At 42.7% G+C, this 11,003-nt stretch overlaps 2 long non-coding RNA genes across 2 annotated transcripts; one reads left to right on the top strand and one right to left on the bottom strand.

The window, feature by feature from the left end:
* Nucleotides 1-3,297: 3,297 nt before the first annotated feature.
* On the bottom strand, nt 3,298-5,851 carry LOC308476956. Its single transcript, XR_013986271.1, has 2 exons — nt 5,713-5,851; nt 3,298-4,501 (listed from the first exon to the last, which is right to left on the bottom strand). It is a non-coding gene; the product is annotated as an uncharacterized lncRNA (long non-coding RNA).
* Nucleotides 5,852-5,944: 93 nt separating this feature from the next.
* LOC308476982 lies at nt 5,945-10,368 on the top strand. Its single transcript, XR_013986310.1, has 3 exons — nt 5,945-6,048; nt 7,278-7,639; nt 10,235-10,368. It is a non-coding gene; the product is annotated as an uncharacterized lncRNA (long non-coding RNA).
* Nucleotides 10,369-11,003: the final 635 nt, after the last annotated feature.

Raw genomic sequence — 11,003 nt, forward strand, 5'->3', positions numbered from 1 at the left:
AACATTTTCTGATGTACAAAAACATCGCAGAAAAGCAAAGATGATCCTGGAGTCTGTCTTGCAGTTCAACATTTGTACACTGCACCACTGATGGTTGCTTTGTCACTGAAGGCCCATTCTTTGAAGTGGGGAGGGGAAGCATCGCTTTTACTTGCTGGACCTTGAGGAACAACTTTCAGATAATAAATGGATGAAAAGCAGGCTGAAACAGATTGCTCCCAAGCATTTGACTTGTTGAATCTTAAGCATCAATTACTCACATTGGCAGAAGCCTCACAATTCATCACAGCTCAAGCAGCATCCTCCTTGAACTTCCACCGAAGCTCATACATAACAGCAGAGGGAGAAATGGTTTTGCTGTGTGCATGCTTTCTCCACTAACATAGCAGTTTCAGAGGCAAGTTTTTGATGATGATCACAGTGTGTTTCTTTTCCCATTAGTGCTCTCAGAGTATTGCCTTGAAGTTACAGCACCAGTTTGTTTTAAAAGCAGTGTGTATTCACTAAAGTTGTTGCTCTTAGCTTCCATATTGTAAGTTCATTCCATGGCAGAAAGCTCCACTGGTGTCAATGGGACTTATTTCTACAGAATCAGCCTACGCCAGAGATTTCCTTTGCTACAGTGATTTTCCTGTTAGCTTTCATGGAGCATACAAATCTGTCTCTGAGACTGAAGTCAATGAGAAAGACTGATTATGCTCAGTATGTGTAAAAACAACAACAACCAAACTCCACAAATTGGACCAACTGCTTCAAAGAGGCACTTCCTAATGCTGAATTATGGTACCTGATGAAACTTAATCCCTCTCTCTATATATATATATTTCATCTCCTCTGTGCTTGCACAGGTTACTATTGAGAAAGCAGTAAATATAACTAAATCTGAATCCAGACCAAGGTCATGTCATCCATTGCATGAGGATAAGCATGAATACAACAAGCATGTCCTTGCAACACCTGAATTATATGGGTAGATTCATCATGACACCATAATGGTAAATCTTGGGTTCCTTCTGTTTTCATGTGTGAAGTAACTATCAGTGAGTGAGGTGTTGGGGGTTGGGGGTGTGAACCTACATGTTCAGCTGAACTGCAGATTTATAAAAATGTCTAGGTGGCACTGCAAACCAGGAAACAATCAGAGAAAATAAACAAATCAGTATTTAAAGGGGCGTTAGTTCTAGAGGACTTTTTTTTTTAAAGAAGCAACACTGCATTTGCTAAAATATGCTACTTCCTCAGCTATTCATTGCAAAAGTCCCAGAAGTTCACAGCATAATGCAAGAACAAATATAATCTTATATACTTTGCTTAAGGCAAAGGATGATAAATGGTCCTAGCAAAGCACTTCTTTGTAGCATTAAAAAAAAATACTACAGAGATTAAAATTCTGGAAGAATCACAGAAGTTGGCAAAAAGGGAAGCTTAATGAACTACTGCACTTGTGGCAGACTGTTCAGTGCTTCCTTCTTTAAAAAAAGCACAAAAAGGAGGCTATAACTGAAAATAACAATGTTTGCTTGGAAGCAAATAAAATGTGAGCGCACTTGTTGATTAATTGTGGCGGGGGGGCGAGATCAGCATAAGCTTTTATATAAAGCAGAAGATGTTCAAGAAGCAATGAGTCACTGAGCACTCAACTTTGGGTCCCCTTATTCCAGGTACCTTATCTGCACAGCATATTTAAACTGGTTTAACACTTCCTTCTTCAAATAAAACCTTGAGAATTGTAGCTCTGTTGAGAGAGGGTGAAGATCCTGTTAGGATATTTCCGTTCCACCTTAAAAGGGAGCAGGCTTTGTGAGTCAGAGTCTGCGCATGTCCTGTTCACAGGGTGTTTATGTTTGCTACTGCTTTCGTTTCTCTCTCTGTGTGTCGTAGACACTAAAGCAGGCAGTCATGTTTTTCTGTGTTCTGATCAACGCTGAATAAACTTGTAAATAATGCTCTCCTGAGTGCGACTTTGGCTGTGCATTATCTGCTGATAGAGTGTGCATGAGCTCTGGAATGTGGCAAGATATTTTCTAGAAACTCATGTCGCTAATTGCTGATACTGCGTGCCTACGGGAGGTCGATGGATCGTCCAGCAGACGGCTTGGGGGCCATGATGGACTTTATCTCCCTGGCAGTATCCCAACAGATCCAACAGCCTTCGCTGCACACAGTTTGTAGGCTTCTTTGTGGGGGTCCTGATATATGGCTTTGTGCCCCAAAAGGAGTCTCAAAGTGATTTACATGACAATAAAACACAGAAAAATGCAATATACAATACAAAATCCATTAAAGCAATACATATATACTAAACGTGTTTGTCTGAAAACAACAGCAACAACAACCCAACATGACAATGTAAAATATCCATTGACATCCAACAAAAGAATGGACACCAAAAAGCCAGAGCATTAGTGCTGTCCAAATATCAACGAAAATAAAACATCTGTGCCTGGTACCAAAAATATGATGAAGTTGGAACCAGCTGATCTGCCCTGGGCTAAGCATTCTACAAGGACAGGGTGGAGCGCTACCATAGAAAAGGTCGGTTCTCTCATTGCCACCCCCTGAACATATCTTGAAAGGGGCACACAGGGAAGGGCCTGATATGTTGATCTCAGGGTCCGTGCTGATTTCAGGGTCCAGAAATGGGTTCATATGGGGAAAGGTGGTCCTTGAGCTATTGGGATTCCAAGATGTGCTGCAAGGCATTATAGGTTAAAACCAGTTTTTTGAACTGGGCTCAGAAACCAATTGACCACCAGCACAAGTGGGCCAAGAACTGGAGTTATATGTTCAGACCACCTGATCCTGGATAATACTCTGCCCACCACATTCTTCACTTATTGCTGTTTGGGAAGTCTTCAGGGGCAGCCCAAAGTACAATGCATTGCAGTAATCTAACCAATAGGTTACTGGAGCACAGATCTCTCAAGTCAGGCTACCCCCATGCAGATAGGATGACAGCTGGGCCACCAGCTGAAGCTGGTAGAAGGCACTCCATGCAACAGTGGTCACATGTTCCTTTGATGACAAATCCACAGCACCCCTCAGCTGTGCCCCTACCCCTTCAGGGGAAGAGTGACCCAATCTATAACAAGACGCACTTAACCCATGCAGACTGGGGAACCAGTATTAACAGTGTCTCTTTTTTAGCTGGACACAGCTTCAGTTTGTTAGTCCTCATCAGGTCCACTGCCAAGGCCAGGCACCAGTTTAGCAAACCCACCACCACACCTTGCAAATGAAGAAGAAATAGAGCTGTGTGTCATCAGCATACTGAAGAACTGAAAGTGATGAATGCAGTGAAAGGAATCAGTACAAAGTTTAATGACCAAATTTGTTTCAACCACAAGGTCTTTTTCAGTGAGTTCAAGTAAATACCACTTGTCTCCAGTGCGCTCTTCTCCAGAGGAAGCCATAACTGAGGAATGACTGCCCCTAGATGCTTTCATCACTTTAAGGAAGTAGAGAGCATCTGACAATATAATATTGATCCAGGATTCCTCCTGAAATTCCCACTGAGGACTTCTTCACATTCATGGGTGAAGTCTTTCGCTGAATGCTTCATGTTATTGCCAAAGCAAGATGAACTGAGAACGCTCCCTTCTTAGGCTTTCCAAATGCCTTTATGGCTATTAAGATTGTGCATCACACTGCCTATTAACCTCAGCGAAGATCAGGCCAGTAAGGAATTTCCATCTCAGCTGCAGAGGTTCTGCTGACCTCGCTGCAAGCTTTGAGGTGACAAGATAGTAAGTAGCAGCATGCAGAGCAAAGAAAAGGAATGACCCATCTGTGCAGCCAGAGTCTTGTTCTGTTCCATCATTCCAGATTACCCGTCAAATTATGCCAGAGCTTTAGACACACTGGCTACCATCCAGCACAGCAGTGACTGGTCCTCAGCAGGATTTTACAGCTGACATCTTCCTCAGAGGCTTCTGCACCCAACTCCCAAGACACTTTTATTAAAACTAGGGAGTTGTTGTTGTTGTTGGTTTTTTAAAAAAAACAGTTTTAGGATCTGCAAGGTGAATCTCCAAACTGTGGTTTTTCACAAATCATGTTCTGTTCATAGATCTTGAGAAATAAGCAGGAAAAGGGTAGGTCAAAACCACCAAGACATCCTCCAGTGACCTCTTTAGAGAAGATGTGTTCAGTGTTAGAAACTCAGCAATATAAGCTAGGCGTCAAATGGCTCCTTTAACCAGGGTGATGGTTGCCAAAACTGAATGCCTAGTTGCCATTTTGGGGCAACTTTACGAATGTGGCAGCAATACGACTTTTTGGTTCCTAAAATTTATTCTGATTGTGCAGATAAAATACAACAGGATGTGTTGCTAGTGTGTGAAAATGGTCAAGATCCAAGGATTCCCAGGCATACACCTTCAGATGGTGGAGGGGAGATGGTGAGGGGAGAGACTCCATCAGACAAGGCTTCCTTCCACCTGCCTTGTCCCACCCTCTGACCCTACGAGACCTCATAAGGGAGCTGGTCCTGGAGGAAGAACTGTGAGGGGAGAGACTTCATCAGGCAAGGCCTCCTTCCACCTGCCTTGCTCCACCCTCTAGTCCAGGGGTCAGCAACCTTTTTCAGCCGTGGGCCGGTCCACAGTCCCTCAGACCTTGTGGTGGGCCGGACTATATTTTTTGGGGGGGGGATGAACGAATTCCTATGCCCCACAAATAACCCAGAGATGCATTTTAAATAAAAGGGCACATACTACTTATGTAAAACACACTGATTTCTGGACTGTCCACGGGCCGGATTGAGAAGGCGATTGGGCTGCATCCGGCCCCCAGGCCTTAGGTTGCCTACCCCTGCTCTAGTCTCTGCTTCTCAATTTGTATTGCATTATTTTATGTACTGTGGCTTGCTGTTGTTTTATTGATTATAGTTTAGAAATTATTTATTGTAACTTTGAGTGGATTTCTGTTTAACTTTTATATGTTGTTATTATTATTTAATACTATTCTAATGATTGCTGAATGTTACTTTTTTGATGTAGGTTGTCTATTTTAAAGTTATATTTTATTATCACATTTTTGTATTGCATTAGATTGTTATAAGATGTACATTTTTGTTTCTTCAGCTGGTAAACCGCTTTGAGTATTGTAAGATAAAAAGATGGTATACAAATTAAAAATGATGATGATGATGGAGATATCAGGCGTCATCCTGGCGCTCTGACATCTTCACGTGGTCACAAGTGACCAATAGCCAGTTACAAAATGTGCCTAGTGCCTGGCAAATTTCAAACACTAGGTGTTTGGAACCTCAGGCCCAGGGGTTTAATGTGGCCCTCAAGGCTTCTCTATCTGGCCTTGGGGCTCTCCCTAGACACTTCTCCTCAGGGCACAGCTATGGTTTTCTTTGCTTGGCTGGAATGTGCGCTCTGATCATGCCTCTTGCTTACCTGGATAGAGGAAACAGAAGCATGTGTGCAGAAGCTGACCTACTCTTCAAAACTAAAATTTGCATTTGTTGCTCCACCCACTTTTGCCTCTGGTCCCACCCACCACTGGCACATGCCCCCCAGAAAGTTGCCCATAAGGGGATGTGGCCCTCAGCCAGAAAAGGGTTCCCTGTCCCGGTTCTATGCAGACTGACAGTTGCTCTCCAGGCTCTGAGCAAGAGAATCTTTCACATCATGCACTGGCCTGGCTTCTCAGTGTGAACAGTTCATCCCTTGGGGGAAGAATGAACTGCTTTCGGACTACCTGTCCCAGCTTCACTGCCCATCTGCTTTCCAGCATGTGCTCAAATCCTTGCCTGCCTGGAGTTTCTGGACCACCGACCTGGACAGTCTTCTTGGGCATCAAGCCCAGTTACGGGCAGGCCAATGACACAGACATTGTGGAGGTTTTGTCTCATTTGCAGAGCTTATGTTGACCTCCTTGCTGACTTCACAATGGCAGGTCACAGCTGACAAGACAAATACAAGAAAGCATCATACCCTGAAGCATGAAGACCTCATTCATCAAGCTCAGCTGCAGTGTGCTAAATAAAGCAAACCCCGCACAGATTCCAATGAGAGGATCACCATTCGTTTCAATGTCAGCTATACCCTGGATTGATATTTTTCCCACAGGGAAGGTGTGGGGAGAGGGAATCCTATATCTACCATATCATTCAAAGTATACGTATCTGTGTCGATATATACAAAATGCCAATTGACAGGGGGGGGTTGGGGGTTTTTTAAAGCATCCATATGATTTCAGTGTGGTTTACTAAACTTTGAACAAATTGAAAACAGATAAAAGTGCAATAAAGTCTCAGAGTGTTAAAAACATTTATGATAATATTAAAAGAATTTTAAAAGTGGGGTGTTGCTGATAGCTACAAGATAGTGAAGGTGATTATTTGGGGAAGGGCTAGAGATGTGAAGGCATAGGGGGGGGGGGAATGAATTGGGGGGTCACTGTCATCCCCCCCCCAATTTTCTGTTGTTGGTTTTCCTTACTTCTCTATGAAGGGCAGTGCCCAATGACCACAGCATGCAGACAGGTTGATAGTGCTCCATCAAGTACTTTGCTCCCAAGATGCTTTTAGAGACTTAAAAGTATGCACCAGCAGTTCAAATTGGGTCCAGAAGCATTTCCGAATTGCTCTCAGAAGCAGTCTCTATATATAATAATGCAGCAATCAGGATAGGATCTCAACAAAGCTTTCTGGTAACATGGTCCCAAGCTATTTACATGTTAAAACCAGTATTTTAAATTGGAAATGCAGTGGAAGCCAGTTGAGCTGACAAAACACAGGTGAAATATGGTCAAACCACTAAGTTTATTTAGTGAATCAGAAGCAGATTTGAACCAGATACTCCCTAAATTGGCCCTGAGTTGTCTGTTACACTACACCAGTTCGTAAGCGCTGCAAGAATTTTTTCTTGACACCTCTTCTTCCCCTATGAAGCCTGAAAATTCATATGAACCATCACCTTCTAAATCCAACACAAGTGCTTTGTCCCAAGCTTCCCATCTTCCCATGGCCCAATTCAATTCCACCTGCCTCCCCTTATTCCTTTTAATATCCCTGACCCGTAAGACTTTTACTTTTACTTCTCTAAAACTAACCCAAGCCTAGTCATGTTTACTTGGAAGTAGGATCCTGGATTTCAAAGGGACTTATTTTCATGTAAGTGTGCTTAGGACAGCAGCCTAAGTCAACCAAAGTTTGTACATCATGAATCTTGGTTGGTCTTCATAAAGGTACTATTTTACTCTCACTGTTTAAATTTTGGCTGCAGTTGTTATCTTTTCTTACTAGACATTTCTATTAACAGGGCTTTAGCTCAGGGGGAAAAACACCCACAAAGAAAACTCAACTGACTAATTCAAAGCTCCAGTTTGGAATGTATTTCAGGCTATTTATGACAGCAGCCTGTTTTTAAAAGTGCCTGTTATTTTGCATCAGAGTTTGTCATGCTTCTTACAGCCATTATGAAAAGCCTTTCAAACCCTCCTCTTCTTAATTACCACAAAGAACTTGGATGCATTTCCTCGCTCTGATCTGCTAATTTAAACCTCATCCATGGAAATGAGCAACAATGGACTCAAGGAAATTATATTCAACAATTGAAATCAACAAGTTAAGCAACTGAAACGGATGCCAGCTTCTCCTTGGTCAGCTAACTAGGATCAAAGAGTGAGTAGATCAATTGTAAGGTCATTAAAGGACAAGAGAAAACACAATGGATATTGATGTCAGAGAAAACGAGTCTAATTGGCCACACCTCCATTGCTGATCAAGTGAGAAAAGACCCACCTCATGCCCTTGGACACGGAGGTCAGCTGATATATGAGTTCTACATGCCTGATTAACTACTTGCTTGCCTAGCAGGTTTCAGATGACTAGCACTTCATAATTGATCCCAGCGGGACCACTGGGTTCATTTAATCCAAGACAATTATTGAATATTTGAATGTGGTATTCACTTGTCGTTTCTGGCTTACAGACCATACATGATGCACAGTGGCATGATTTTAGATCTTTGTAGAAAGGGAGGCAAAGAGATCAGAGAAAGGTGGGTGACAGTTAACAGGGATTTTTTTAAAAATAGTCCTCTCTAGATGTTCCCCCTCATGTGCTCCCTACTTCATTGGTAGTGGGGGAGCAGGAAAGTGCTAATTTTCCCTGCCCCCCTCTGCCACTTTCCCAGTGGCCTCCCTGCCCACCTGCATGGGGCTGAACACCTGTAGCAGAGAGTCATCTCCACACAAGGAAGTTCCTGCACTATTTAGAACCCTGATTGTACATGGTCTAAGACTACAGACCATGTCCCAGGTTTTGGTCTGAAGGCACATGTGATCTGGCTGAAGCTAAGCAGGTCCGGGACTCTGGACCATTCTCTGAATGGTGAACTGCCAAGTATGTGTGCCACAAGTATATCACCTTGGGTTCCATGAAAGAAAAAAGGCAGGGTATAAATGAAAGGGTATAAATGAGTAGATAAAATGCAGAAGTCCATTCCCAACTTGTGCAGCAGGGAGAGCAGGGCCAGTGAGTGAGCTCATTCTTGCTCTCCGCAGTTCTCACCCTGCAGGGCAATTGCACAAGGCCTGAATGCCTAGAGAGAGCTTATGTCATCAATAGTTCAAAATGAATTTCAGCAGCAAAAAAACAGGTTTTGCCCTATATGCTACCTAGAAGGTGGCACAGCCTTTCTTTCAAAGGTAACACTTCCTGAACTTCACTGATAACAAGCATTACCATGAAAGTCATGGACTCCTAAGCTTCTGTGAAGAGCAGCATTCTTGTTCTTTACCCCAGGTTGGCAGTGGAGGGGAGATTAGCCTGTGGGCGCTTGTATAGGACAGACAGAAGTGCCTGTCTTGGAATGAATGGCCTGGCTGTGTGGCAATGGCTTGGCATAGAGGCAGCCCACTGCTGGGTGACAAGCTTTCCAGCACCTAAAAAGTGGGTCTCTGTGTATGTGTCGGCCAGACTCAAGACTCAAGAACCATCCCTGATAAATAGGGGTCATCACTAGAGCAGATGGAACCAGCAAGAGGGACAAAATATGCAATCCTGCAGGGCTGGCCCTACCATTAAAGAGAGTGAGGCAGTGTCCTCAGGCTGCTGAATTTGGGGTGTTGTGAAAAAGCAGAAAATTGTTAATTGATTGCCATGGTCTTTATACATACAAAATCTGATGACGTTTAGCATAAATGAATCTCTTCTCAATGCGAGCAACTGAGGCTGAATTTCAGAGGCTCGAATCAGCAGTTGTTATAACTATAAAACCAGCACTATTTAGAGGTATCTTCATTGATCCCAGTTTCAACTTTGTATAAGTGTATGTAGTGGGGGTGGTAATTGAACATATTTTAAATTATCTCATTAACCTCCTGATTACATAGAGAAGGGGAGAAGGCTTTGAACATTATGTTGTTTTAGCCAAATTGGTGACGTAAAAGGAATCAGAGAATCACAAATGCAGCAAATTAGGGAAAACTCTAAACATCTATATCCTCTCCTATTGCAACAGACAAAGAAGAGATTGAATTGATGGAGACTGTGAAATACAATTTACTGGTTAATTTATCAGGTCATGTTTGCTTTGTGGCACAAAGTTCCATCAGAGGAGCTGTTTTGCCTGACATTGGAACCTCACTACTCAGTAGCATTGATTTAAATGGTGTGTCTCTGGCATAATTTGTAATGTCTACCAAAAAAAAGAGGTCTGAACAGAGATGGAAAGATTTCTTTGCGATGGGCTTTGTAACACAGGGGAGGACCTATCAATTTAGTTATATAATGTTATTTTCTTTTTGTTCAGTATCCTATGGACCTGTAGTTAATATGACAATAACGGGGACTGTATGCAAAATAATAATAAAAAGCACTTCCAGAATTTCTGCACAGTGTGGGGCTGGGATCATGCCATTCTGTTACCATTTGTTTGCAAATTTTACGTTTTGATAAGTGCCCCAAGATGTACACTCACACTGTGCAGCCTGTACAGTACACCACAATGCAGTTGGGCAGAATTTAGCCTTATAGGATCTACTAAAAAGACAAAACAAACCAACAGGAACCTTGTGGTCTACTAACCAGAGCCAGGTGCAAAACAGTGCTTAGGAGGGAGGATGTTAGCTAAGAATTAAGAGCTATGTGCCTATTACCCCAGCTCCAGTGCACTCCCAGCAATGGCGGCTGAAGCCAAGTACACATGTTGTTAGCCATCTGTATCCTGCAGTTTCTTGAGAGATAATGCTGGTTTAATGTGCTTTCCCTCAGACCAGCTTCCATCTGATTCCATAACGCAGACCGCCGTTAAGCTAAGGTGTGTAAATTTTAAGCATCCCTTGTGCTTGCACAGATGAGGGCTTCGTTGAACAGGTGTTCAGAGAGCTGCAGACAAGGGGAAGCAAATCAGGTAATGGTGTGTACAGCAACATAAAATGCAATGTGAACTGCAGGAGGAGGAAATGACCTCACGTTCTACAGGCCCTTGGTCAGGATGCTTCAGGCCACAGGACAAAATATTCTCACCAACTTTTCTTTGTCTCAGCAGCCTAATTTAGGGTGGTGGTGGGAAGCTTTTTAACTGTTCTTATTTTTTATGGTTTTAAAACAAATACAATAACCATGAAACACTTATCCAGCAGTATATCTAATGGTGTTTGTTTCATCCATTTACACATTCCACATTCAAACATATTACTTAACGTAATTCTCCACTGAGAATACTAAGCGGTTGATATAAGAAGGTCTTGATTTTGGTCTTTAACATAGTTAAAGAAAGGGGTCCACGTTTCTTAGAAGGTATCTCTATTTGATATGCCTTTGATTGCCCTCCTGTGTCTGGTGAGACACTCAGACATTGCTATATCCCAGATATCATTTCCCCATATGTTCAGGGGTATTTCAGTCTGGTTCTTCCATTGCTGAGCTACTACTAATCATGCTGCAATCAGTAAGAAGCCTACTAGTTTGCTATGGTGAAGGGTGGAGTCTAAGTCTACATCCAAAAATAGTAGGGCTAAGGCGGGATTTGGAGAAAGGG

The sequence above is a fragment of the Podarcis pityusensis genome, assembly GCF_964106645.2.
Source record: "Podarcis pityusensis genome assembly, chromosome: 5".
In the NCBI taxonomy this organism is placed as follows: Eukaryota; Metazoa; Chordata; class Lepidosauria; order Squamata; family Lacertidae; genus Podarcis; species Podarcis pityusensis.